At 37.2% G+C, this 13,924-nt stretch overlaps 1 protein-coding gene across 3 annotated transcripts in view; it reads left to right on the top strand.

Moving 5' to 3' along the window:
* add3a (adducin 3 (gamma) a) overlaps positions 1–13,924 on the top strand; it is a 133,265-nt gene that overhangs the window by 26,276 nt on the left and 93,065 nt on the right. The window lies entirely within an intron of this gene.

Genomic DNA, 13,924 nt, shown 5'->3' with positions numbered 1-13,924 from the left:
AAGGAAGTGACTTGGAAGGACTAGTCCTACAGAGGAAGGATCCTTGACATTGAGAAACACCAACAGCGTATTGCAGCCATGGAAGCCAGCATACAAACTGGGTCAGAGATTCTACCCGACCTAAAAAGCCTCGGCATCCAACTAAAAATCTCTATGAACGGAAGCACGTTAAAACGCAGATAAATCAACTCATCAACTTACAGTGTGTAGTAAGTTTCCTCGCCTTCCATTGTCAATTGTGCTTCTTTCTGTTTCGTGTCTTCAACCCGTATGAGCGTCGAGTCTGTGTAGGAGGGGGCAGGGCAAACAATATTTTGAATTTAGATTGCAGTAACCATTTCAACCACTAGCTGCCATTCTTACATATTGAACTTTTAATTTAAGGAGCAATAAATCTAGTCTACACTACTAACTACTAATGAAAGGTAATTTTTAAAACCTGTTATTTAAATGAACATTTTATAAAACTAGATGTTAAGTTGAGATGAGTATAAGAGGACATTTAGCATGTTTAAAAGAGCGATGCAGCATTTTGTTGTGCTACACCACTACTCAATGGAAAAGGTATTGTGAAACCAGCTGAAATATTGTTATGCTACTGAAAAAATGAGCAACAGCCACTTGCTACTTTTAGCCAGTGTTGGACGAAGTACACAAGTCAAGTACTTGAGGAAAAGTGCAGATGCACTAATAAAATATTAGACAGAGGGATGATGATGGACAGAGGCCAATGGGCAAATCCGGCCTGGATGCTGTTTTTTTTTCCGAAGGATATCCTGTGATTTTTAATGTTAACAGTTATCATCTTATCCGAAGGACGGTGCTTTTTGACAGTATAGTGTCCCATCACTACACTGGGGCGTTAGGACCCATACAGACCACAGGGTGAGCGCCCCCTGCTGGCCTCACTAACACGTCTTCCAGCAGCTACCTAGTTTTCCCAGGAGGTCTCCCATCCAGGTGCTGACCAGGCTCAACCCTGCTTCAGTGGGGCTTCATTATGCTTTGGAACTTAGTGAAGTAAAAGTTTCCCAAAATAAAAATACTTCAATAAAGTACAGATACTTGAAAATGTGCTTAAGTACAGTTACAAAATAAAAATGCCACTGCTTTTAAGTCCCTAACAGTGCTGTAAGCTTATGTGTTTGTTTTGAGTGCGTGTTCGAATGACAGGGATGCAATCCACGGCAGGAACAGGAAATCATTCCGTTTCCTCTTCCTATTCTCGATTAAGTGGACAGGAAGTGCTCTTTTTCTTTTTGACAGAAGGTCTCGTGGGTAACAAAGCTGACACAACAGGCTTTGAAGAAAGACAATGTCGATGGTGTCACTTTCTTTCCTTGAATTTGTCTTTTGTCAGTGGACGTATGTAGGTCACCCCATACTATCTCATGGAGCAATCATAGCTCTATTCAGGGAGGAAGAGGAAAACCGTGACCTGCGATGTCAAAAGATGGGTCTCTGTGATGACGGCAGTGCACCGGATGGATCTGGTCCATGGCCTGTGTCACACAATCCTCACAGAATTGACAAGAACCATTTTTCAGTATTAAGAATCACGGTTTTCCTCAATGGAACAGTTCGGGAGAGTCTGAGTTGTAGTATTCGGATGTCTTCTTAAGTAGTGCTTGCTTGGCTCTTGTGTGTCATCAGCCAAGAGTGGCATTTCACAACACGCTGACAAGCAAGAGAACATTTGCCTCTGAATCTGAGGGGTATGTGGTTGGTCATTAAGAGTACGAGTAGAAATACAAGCAGGAAAAACAAAAAGGGGAATGTGAAGGTTTCATGAAAATGGCTTTTTGCTACAGCCACACATTTTTAGCATTTGTGTGGAATTTGTTTTTCTTTGACCAGTAAAAGCAAATTGGGTCCGTTGCGTTCCATCCAGCCATTTTGGAACTAATGCTGCAAAAGGTTGTCCAATCCTGGTCCTGGAGGGCCAATATTCTGCAGATATTAGCTCCAGCTTGTCCTAACCTACCCAGCCAACATTGCATGGTGGTGCCAATGTAGGCACACAATATGGGCTTGAGGTATGGCCCCTACATGGGTTTGTCCATGGGTTGCATATTATCCCTATCTGAATTAGCCCCAGTATGGGCCCTAAATGTGTCTGTTCATGACTTCCACGACGACTGAAATGGAACCCATGGACAAACCCATGTAGGGCCCATACTTCAAGTCCATATTGTCACTACATTGGCCCCACCATGCAATGTTGGCTGGAAACCGGCCTGGAAGTTTCTAGTAATCTTGAAGCGAAGCCCCATTTGATGGCAACTAAAGGTGCTTTCACACATGTGTGTTTGATTCGGAACCTGGTGTGTTTTCTCCCTTGGGTCGGTTTGTTTAGACATATGTGAACACGGCAATCGCACTCGGATCCACACCAAAACAATCGCATGGAAACCTCCTGAACGAGGTGGTCTCTGTCCCATTGTAAACTAACTCTGAGCGGTTCACTTGAGATGTGAAAGGAATCCTACCCAATGGACCTACAAACCAATTGCTATTATAATTCATAATGGGAAATGTGCTATAATAGCAATAGTGTCTGATTCTGTGAGTGAGCACATTAGTTATCACAGCTGAAAACCAAAAGAGTCACTCTTCATCTTAAAATATATAAATATATATAAAAAGTTATCTGGAATGCAGAACAAGGTCGCAAATGGGAACTTTGAACTAACCCTAACAATACAGGATTTTCTAAACTGAACTAGTGTTTTACACAAATCCATCCAATCTCAATCAGGTAAACCGATAATCCAGCGCAATTATTCGGGCTTCCATAAGACCAATTAGCCGGCTAGTTGTAGAGTCACTGACGAGTGAATTTAGATAATTTGTTTTAATTCCTTGGTAGTTCGACTGTATCCAACCCTATCAGTAGTCAAGTCAATGTCTTTGCTTCCATTAGTAGTCGCCACATTGCTGTTCATTTGCAGAAACTTGAAACATTCCAAATTTGATCGCAGTGGTATCAGTTATAGGTGTTACCAATAATGACCATTCCTCTTTGAAAATTAGGTTTTGCATTTACACTCAGACTTAATGCACAGATATTTTTTGTTGTATCAGGTTTTCTTTTCATCTCATCCATTGTCATGTGTATCACTGTCAATCTTTGCCTTTTCGAATCCAATTCCGCATTTAAATACCGCTGTTAATTTCATTCCTAGCTAGTAGACATTCGACTGTAGGATCCAACTGTATCTGGAGTCAATTCAGTTTCTTCGCTCCCATTGGTAGTCGTTCATTTTTATAAACTTGAATTATTATACATTTTGTTGCAACTGTAGCAGTTAGAGGAGTTGGCATTAATCACCAACTCCCATTGAAAATTAATGCCTTTTGGTCGCTTTGTTTGTAAATAAGTTTGAGCGGCCCTTTTCTAGTTTTCCTCCAATTGGAGCGAAATTAAATAGAGCATGTTTATTTTGTACGTCCTTCAGAGGGCTTTGGGAGGAAAGGGTTGTGTGATAAAGGAAGCTTGGCATGAATATGAATATCAACATGACGTTTTGCATGTTTGTGACCCGTGCTGGCCAAATGAGTTTAAATTTCAATCCTTCAACCTTCAAAATAATGTGTGATTTGTTGTAATCAGACAAAAAAAAAGTCTAAAGTTAATGTTTAAAGTTCTCTGAAGGTTCCAAAACAAAATCACCTAGCAACCATACCTTAAAGCTGCAGTCTGTAACTTTTTGCGCTCTGGCGGTTAAAAAACAGAACTGCATGCGTCTTGCGGAAGAACATTGCAGCCGGAGCTACTTCTCTCTGTTTATGTCTATGGCGAGTCACACAGGGACTGTGCTCCTCCGCAGCGGTTCCTACCAGTCTGGTCTGAAATAGTCCCAATATAAACACTTATTATAAATGTATCATAATGATTCAGGGTAAGACAAAAACACGGTTTGGAAAATGTTCATGTTGTACATTCTCATTATATAATTTTTGTAAATCTTGAACACAAAATAAGTTACGGACAGCAGCTTTAAAATCCCTGGTAATTACACCAAATTTGGCGCACACCAAGTCAACACAAAATATCGATTGGAAAATGTATATTAAAATGTTTTTCCCGTGATACCACAATTGTTTGATTAACATTGCGACAAACAGCCTATATATTAAGACCTGCTGTACTGCACGGATCTAATATAATGTTACATATCAGATGTTTTCCCCAAAAAGTTAACCAAACATTCATTTAAGACACAGCAGATAATGTTTGTATGAATAGTACAAATATTTTGAGATACTGTAATTCTGTGTATATCGGGATGGCACGCTGTCTGAGAGGCGTCTTTGTGCGCAAGCTTCGGATCTGTCAGTAAGCGCAAGTGACCGTTTTGTTTACATCAGCATGAGTTTGAAAATCTCATTTCATTAGGATCAAACTCATGCCTTTGAGAATTCGCTATGAATATTCACAACGTTGCAGTGCTGCACTTTTAAAACGATTCCAAACTGTGCTGAGGGGAAGCGCCAGTTGTCGAGAAGCGAACAGAAAAAAAACTGCAATTTTTCATGGATTATTAAAACAAAGGAAAGATTTAGGAACCTCTCAGAAAACATACAAATAAACCTCAAATTCGACCAAAATTGAAAATTTTCACTTGTTTTGCCTGTTGCTCGTAATTAGCCCGTTTTGCCAGCACGGGTCACATTTTGTCTTCATTTGCATAGTTAAAACAAAAGATTGACAGTAAGGAAGAAATGAGCCTGACAGTGCATGAAAAGGTCACAGCCGCTTCCCCCTCCCATCCATCTGTGTGTTTGGGTGTGTGCAGTCATCACGCCTCACAGGACATCTATGTGTATCAGATCAGTTGCTCTTTCAGCGCTAGATGAACCGAAACCCTCCCATCTCCACAGTCATGCCCCTAAGATACAAATCATGTTACATGAGGGTGTGACTACAGATCTCTGAGGAGATTAGCAATTTGGTGATTCATACCAGCATATAAACATGCATTTTAAACAGATGGTTGACCAGAAAAATGAAAATGTTATTGTTTACTCTCCCTCAGTTCAATCTTCTGTGGAACACAAAAGTAGACAGTTTTGAACAATAGTTACAGTTGTATACAACATTGGTTCATAGTGTCCAGGACCAAAACAGCAACAAGAGAAAAGTATCATAAAAGTTAACCATGCTTTGTGCAAGTCTTTTGAAATTATAAGATAGTTTTGCGAAAGGAACAACTGAAATATCAGATCTGGTTTGTAGACAAATTTTTAAGTTGGCTTGAAAAAGTAGCTTTGAAGTAGTTTTAAAAGCTTAAAGTTTGAAGGTTTTTTAGTTTTAAATGAAGATGGATGGATGGATGGATGGATGGATGGATGGAAGATAGATAGATAGATGGATGGATGGATGCAAGGTACCCTGGGTGGTTGCTAGGGTATTCTGGGTTGTTGTTAAGGTGTTGCTATGCGGTTGCTAAGGTTCTTAGGGTGTTGCTATGTTGGTTTTTTCCAAGCCAACTTAATGATTCTTTAGAAAGTTTTCCCATTGTATTCCATGGGAAAAACAACATACAAGTTTGGAACAACATGAAGAGGGGTAAAAAATGTCAATTTTTTAAATTTTTTGATGAACAGATTTATCATCATTACTGCTTTTGTAGTGGCCACACCCATTTTGTCTTTGAAATGGGTCTGTATTTCAAAGGAACTTCATACATTTATAAGATAAATCAGTTATCCAAGCAGTATTTGAAAGTTAGGATACACCCTTTGATGCAGTGACCGGCTGTTTTACATAAACCACATGCTGTTTGTTTAAATATCTTGAGCAAAAGGCCGCCAGCCCATCTGCTCTAACTATGAGATTGAAATGACCTTGTATCTCCGCTGAGTGTTTATATGTGTTTGTGCTTAGGCTACGTTTGCTACACACAGAGTTCCTCTTCAACATTGAGCTGGTCGTTCCCAGGGGATTCTGAGTCACTACATCAGATAACCAGCAAACGAGTTAGCAGGTTTTCCTCTGGTACACCGGCAGTGTTTCATTGTGTCAGCTATGGACCATTAAACCCTGTTTCCCAAGCACTGTCAGCAAACAAAGCACACTAGTTAATGTACAGCAGTCAATATTTATATAGGCACTTTTTTTTTTTTTTAAATTAGAATTTTTCAGGCATTACTGGAAGCATTTCAGTGCTTGAATGCAGTTCATAAGTCGATAGGTAGATCATTAATAATGTTAATATATCAACATACCTGAACTACTAAAATCGGAATTGCACTTTAAAAAAACGCTTATCAGCATAATAATACAGGTAGTAAAAAGAAAACCACACTGTAAACAAATATCCCGGCAGCTGTGGTTGGCAGATTTGTGCTGTAAAATCACTGTGATGACGATTGTAGTATTATGGGATGCCTGTAAATTTAGCAACTTATAACCTTATATAATGTAGATATACCTATCTAATTATCTGCTTAACTACTACCAAAATCTGCTTTTTACCTTAAAGGGGTCATGAACTGCATTGTTGTATAATGTTTCCTGTGGTGCACTTGTATGATTTGTACATAATTTTCTTCATTTAGAAATTAAAAGGCCTTTTTCCAAACCTGATTTTAGCCTCTGATTTGAACAATCTGTTTGAAAGAGCGTGTGTGCTGTGAGACTTCAGTGTAAACGCCCACTGCTGTGATTGGCTAACATCTTTGCATATGAAATAGCAAAGTATTACACGTGGAACTCTCTTGAAAACTTTTAGCACGTTTTTACTATTACAGCTCTAAAGGTTACCTAATCGTGAAAAGTGTTGATTGTGGCATCATATTTATATTGTGGCATGAAAGCTTGCAGTGATGAGCATTGTAGCCGATCACAGACATGATGATCTCGTCATTGCAACTTGATTTCTGCACTCTCACGAATGCTTCCATCATAACTAACAGTGCAACTAACACAATGGAAATAAGAGATTTGTTGATTATAACGGGAGTTTAGGCGAGAGTCCAGAACTTGGTCACTGATAAACACGTGCTGTTTGATTGATAGCTCCAGCGATTGTAAAGGGAGGGTTCTTTGATCACTTTCTATAAATAATTTAATCACAGTTTAAATAATAGATTATTTTCATCCCACTAAGAGAAACAATGTGAAGTTGACCGTTTAGTCACTGGTTTGATTTACTTACACAAAGACAAAGAACATCTGACTGTACATGAATCAGTACAAATCACTGGTCACAGAGCATTTGAATTAACACAGTTACTTACATGTTGTGGCATCACTGTCCATATTGTAAAAGTCTGTTTGCTAAGCCTGCGCCGAAATCGCAACTGATTTACCAAAGAATCCACAGTGAAATATACTGAACAAACAAATAATGCTCAACTGAGACATTCACATGTTGAAAACAAATAACCACATTCCTAGCATTAGGATCCTTTGGAATGTAATGTTGTTGTTTTTTGTTGAGTGATCCTGCTCTTCTCTCCTCGTCATCTCACTAACACTCCAGTGGGCGGGGCCAAAGTTGCAATGATGAAGTTGGCGTTGATTTTCTTCTGCAGAGGCGGTCTTTCACCTCATAGAATCGTACATTCCACACTGAGTTGTTCTCTGGGCTTGGTTGCAATAAAAGCTGTTTTTGGACTAACAAGGAAGTTTTCAGTTCTAAAACTGAAAGGATATTCTTATAGTATGATGACCTCTTTTGTCAAAAGCTCAAGGAAAATTTGATTTCTCAGTTCATGACCCCCTTTAACCCCTTTTTTAAAACTTTGTGGTACAATAGAAAGCCACATGATGGATCAGTTTGTCAGAAGTGTCCTGTCCTGTCAGTGCACACATTATACAAAAAAAAAAAAAAAAAAACCCTTTACCATGTATGGTAAAGTAACTTAATTAACAGTCAACTTTTTACTGTAGCAGTTTGTATAGTATTTTTCTGTAAAAAGTTTTATTTATTTCATTTTTTTTATACAGTGCACACAAATTAAAGTTCACACAAACCCAAAACAAAAATGGTATTAACATTAACTAAACCAGAAAATGTTTTGAACACATTTGATCAAATTAATGCATCATGCAGGAATTTATCATAAGTTGATTCAAATTTTTAATAACTAATTTTAACAATGTTGTAATGTAAAAATTCATTTATTGAATTATGTTAAATGTTTTAAATATAAATTATATGGGAACTTATACTTCCAACAAACTAAATTTACAGTATTGTACAATATTTTAAATTGTTCTCTGATATCTACATAGAGGGTATGTGGCTTATTTAAGGGCAACAATTGTCCAGATTGTCCGGATACCGCAACAAATTTAATTCAGTTTTGTTCTTTGGGAAGGGTATGAAAAGTCCTCCCCTAATATAATAGTGTTGTACGAGCCATTACACTTTTGGAATGATGGGTGGGAAAAACCAATGCATAATGAATTGGAAGAAAGACCTTTTATATGTCTTGTTTAGTATTTAATTCATATGATTGTCAAACAATACACAATATAGTGATTCATGTGCATAAAATATAACATTTTTATATTTATGTAAAATAAAATAAAACATTTGGGTTGAATTTTCAACATGTTATTGTGAGACAAAAATATTCATGCTTTGATAGATTTTGGTCCATAAACTCTAGCATAAACACAAAAGAAACTGCTGGTAAAGCTTTTTATTGGACTATAAGACATGCCAACCCTCCCCCTTTTAGTAACTCTGTGGCTTTTTTATACTAAAGTAATTAAGACAATAATTAGGACCATAGCTTCATTATGTCATGCCACGTGTAAGCTAGGTTAGTGAATGAAATTGAGTTTGTTTTGGGCAGAGATGCTTGTATTGGCTGCTACGTAACTGCGCAGAGATTTGCCTCCATTCAAAAGTGCACAAGTGAAGTACCCTAGTTATCACTGGCATGAATGTGTTCATATTCATTGGGCTTGTCAGTCATGCAGTGGTCCTGAGGGGGTTTTATCATTTATTGAAGGGTTTCCCGAGCACCATCTGTTCTGGCATAGAGCGAGCACAGGGATACTCACATACTGAGATGGTTTACTGAACGCTCATCTGCCCGTTATTCTGTCAAATATAGTTTGTCAGCCATACAAAGTGGACTTCCTCATCTCTTTGATCACTCTTTTGAGTTCAGAGCATGTCTGACAACCATGTCTGGGCAGTATCACATGTACACCTCATATCCCATAGGGCTGCACAGGGGAAAAAAATGACATTACAATATTTTACGATTATATATTGTGATATGAAAAAATACAGGTAGTTTCACCAGATGACATGAATTGCTCTTTGGAAAGAACGATTCATTCTAGAATGATTGGGGTTTTTTGGTTGGTGAGTGCATTTGCACTTTTTACTCTGAAGACTTTTTTTAAAAAGTGCAAAATCCTTTTAGGGCTGAAAAAAAGTTTATATTTAAGTTGATTGTTTAAGGACCAACTCTAACCATAAAGTGAACATAAGTGAAACATAAAGCTTTGAAGAAAAAAAAAAATCCACTGATTTTCATTTCATAGGCCACATTCACACTGTTTTTGACCCATTCAGTTTGAATTTAAAATAACGATTTTCAGTGATATTATTATGGGATTATATTAATGATGATTATTATTAAATATATTAAACATTATAAAAAAATATAACCCTTAAATGCATGAATGGTTCGCCAATTATTACATATTCGGGTCTTTAGCGACCCGGATCTATATCTAACACTGATGGATCTCTACCTGCCATGATGATATAAAACGCACCTGATATTAGAGTAACAATTACAGAAGAATAAAACTAAGCATATTTTGTTCTCTTTCGGTGCTTGGAAGGGTTCAGTTTGAGCAGATGTTTTATACCATCATCACGGCCCTCGTCAGAGCTTATTTCCCAGTACATTCAGCATCTGCCTCATATTCGCCATCTCAAACATATTCTCAAAACTATCGTTTTCAATAGGGCTGCACAATATATTGAAATTATTGAAATATCGCAAATGTACATATCGCGATATGCATATTATATATGCAGACGTTTAATGTGGATGAGCTTAAAGGGAGCACACTGAGCTTTATTGGAACAGCAAACTTTTTTAATAATAAATATTATTAAATTCAATTTAAAAGGACAATTTTTCTAAATAAATAATCTAGGTCATGTATTAGTTCATACATATTTTAATATGGACCGCTATTATTAAAAATATCTATGAAATTATTCTTTTTCTTATCGATGTCACACTGAAGCTGTGTGATTTTTTTCATAGTAGTGCACCCATTAAGCTCACCTTACAATAGTGAAGTCTTTTAAAAATTACAACAGTGTAAAACCACAGAACCTCAATAAACTATATTTATAATATAATGGATTTAAAAATACAAGCCAGTAATGCCTGTGAAGTAATATATTAGTGTAGCACACAATCTTATACAGCTAGTAAGCTAACAATGTTCTGTTGCACCTGTGCTAAAACTATATTTTGGATCTAACTGTAATTATTTCCTACATCCAGGTTCCAGGTTATAATATGCAAAAGTCTAAACATTAATATCTGAAATTTTCAATAAGATGTTATACTTATCCAAAATAAAGGCTTAAACATTAAAAAAAAATGCACATTTGATTTAAGGGGCTCCTCTTTTGGTGAAAGTTTTCAGACAGCTTTCAAAATGGCCACCAGACAGTGTGAACACATGAATACCTATATCTCAGTGTGCAATGGTCTGATTAGCTTGACATGACAGGAGGTGTATAGTAACAAACACATCAATTGGTTAAGAGATCTAGTAGGATGATAAATATTTTTTTTCTTTTTATAATCTGAGCTCAAAGATAGTAGTGTGCTTAATGGGTACTTGTGCTTAATAGGTACGTTTACCCTACTACACATGCTTTACTCTGAAAACTGTAGCACATATATTTGTTTAAATTAAGTTGTGCCAAGCCATAACACGATTTTATTTTGTTGTATTGTGCAGCTATGATTTCTCATACTAGTACAGTAATACTGTTCATAATTCATGAAGAACCCCCATCAGCCAATCAGATTGGAACTGTTAATTTTTTGCCAGCACTTGACATTTTTGTACGTAATATGCGTCAAGCAGCCAGTGAACGGACTGTGGGTTTGCCGTCTGAGGTTAAGGCTAGTGTAATGATGGTGTGGGCTACCAAAATATGCCCCAAAATCTCAGCACATTCCTATCATAAACCCCATAACGCTCAGGGTGACAAAAAGAGTCAAACACAGTAGCGAGAACCTGTGAAATTCAGAGCTGTCTGACAGAATCACACTAACAATCCTGTGTTGCGTAAGTGTCTCGTTTCCCACAAACGCCATGGCCTGAGTTTTTTAAAATAGCTGGATACTCACTGGTCTGCAATAAAACCCAACATTTAAATGGGTTCCTCAGCCAATATGTCTGGAAGTGTGAAAATAGATGCTAATTGTTTCGGTTGCAACAGAAACGCGACTCGCATGCTTGCATAAGTTGCAGAACAGGAATCACCTCGCTTGAGGGGCCACTAGCTGTCTGTAGGACAACGCGGGCCAGACATAATTATGTAAGTACTGATGTTATCTAAGTGACCCTGAACCCCATCAGCACGGTGAATGAAGCGTGACCGAATTATCTGCATGTGGTGTAACAGGATTACTAATTGAGTATTCTGAACATTAATATTTAGATTTAGTTGGTTTCTAAGTATGTAACAATTTACTGGGATTTATGGATCCATGAAGAATCTTTAACATCCATGGAATCTATCTATTGCACAAAAGGTAAAGCAGAAAAGGGTTCTTTAGCTTATTAAAATGTCCTTTACGCTAAGAATATAATTGTTCTTTTAAGAAATGCTCACTGAAAGGTTCTTTTAGGAACCAAACCCCTATTTTGGAACCTTTTATTTTTAAGAGTTTAGCATAATCGGACATGCAGAGTGAATGGGTAGTGCATGTACCCACTGTGTGGTTGACTTAGCAGTGTTTAGACAGATGTGTTTGGTACGGATGATAAAGATGGTTATCACATGCTGCGGAACTCCCCGAGGGCTCTAGACAGGGTCAATTTGATGGGTTTTTCCCCTCATCTGAGCTCTTTGATGAAGGTCTTGTCTGTCTCTTGGTATGGCATTTTAGAGCATTTTTGAGACATTCTAAAGAGGGTGAAAAGAAAAAATGTCACATTTATTTGTAGGTGGCAATTCATAAATATAGCAACATTTTGACGTCTTACGGCTGTAGAAAAGAATTTCAAAATGTTTGTTGGTGGTGGCAAGTAGTGTTGTCAAAAACATTGAAAAGCCATGTTTATTTCATTTTTCTCTTTTTTATCTTGTATTTTGTGCTATCGTTTGAAATGTGTTCTCATTTTATTACTTTAAAGTTATTACAACAAAATGTACCTAGTGTGTATTATCAAAAAAAAAGATTAAATTATCTGTATGGAGGTATATATGACCATTTTCACCATAGTATCAAAAACGGTATCGAATATCGATATTTTTCAAGGTATCGTATCGAAGTAGGAAATTAAAAGTATCGTGACAAGTTTAAAGTAAAAGTGCAGTCACATTTCAGCAAAATTTTGTTGGCAAAAAAGGTCCATTGTTATATATACTAAATACAGCGATGTATGAAGCATAGCTCATGCAGAATTTAGATTCAAATCAAGCATCTTTCAGCAAATTTGCATGTCCAACTTCGAAAAATGCGATAATCTTTCACTCTCACGGTAAAATTCTGGATTGTGTGGATTCCAATTGACATGACTAGATTTCGCCCACAAACATTTGATAAATAATGGTAAATGTGATTGCACTTTAACTTTAGCGGTACCGGTAGTATGAATAACCATTATTATAACCATCTGTATTGTTATTAAAGTGCCGTTGTCATATTCGTCTACCTACTGAGTTTGTCCAATGTCCACAGAGGGTAGCAAATTATGTTGCCTGATCAAAGAAAACTGTATAATGCTTATAAAACTGGTATCATTGAACAGAATACAGGCTAAAGAACCATTCACACCAAGGACGATAACTAACAATAACTATACAATTTTAATAATCATTCTAATTCTGGGAATAGGGAAGTCCACAGCACAGCTATAACAATAACGACGAAGAGGAACTAGGCCTATATCTAACGTTTTTTTTCCAGCTGATAAATGTTAAAAACCAAGTGTGCTCCACAAGTCCTGATAAGTGATGGCAAATAATTTTGATCGCCCCCTGGTGGCTGGCTACAGTATAGGTTATAAACCCCGCCCTCTACATGTAATCGAATGGGGAGCCAAACTAATAAATTGATTTACATTTCAAATAATTTTTTTTCAAAGATGGTTTCTGCCATTTTAGCTAGTTCTCATCACACAGACAAGTGTGTTCAAGTTTTTGTTTTCCAATAAGTTTGGTTTTAGTTTATTTGATGCAATACAAATGATTGACAGCTGTGCTTGCGATTGAGTCGGGACTCAGGCTCCGAACAACGTAATCGCCAATGATTGTTACTGGGATATTTTGGCTTTTTATCTAAAGTGGAAGGAAGCAGAGTGCACAGTTTACATTTTATAAACACTGACAGCCAATCAAAATCCCTTATACTTTTACGAGTTCGAGCATTTTAAGCGGCAGACAACAGAATTGCAGCACACTTATAATAAACCCAACGTTATTATGCGTCGGTGTGGGCTAAGCTAATATAGATGTTGTTGTTCTCCGTGTGAACGGGCCTTAAGTTAGCAGGCTAATTGTTTAGCGGTGTGCTAAGCTTGTACGCTGAGAGATTACCTTGCAAAATGTACGCTAACTAAACAACCAGAAACACAGGAAGTGTTAACTTGGTTCTTAAATGTGGTTATCATTACCCTGTAATGAAAAGGATTCAAAGAAGAGGAGCGTTAAGCATGTTTAGCGCTATTCCTCAAGGTTTG

This window comes from Gobio gobio (genome assembly GCF_949357685.1).
Source record: "Gobio gobio genome assembly, chromosome: 24".
NCBI lineage: Eukaryota > Metazoa > Chordata > Actinopteri > Cypriniformes > Gobionidae > Gobio > Gobio gobio.
This window is presented reverse-complemented; position numbering and strand designations above follow the sequence as displayed.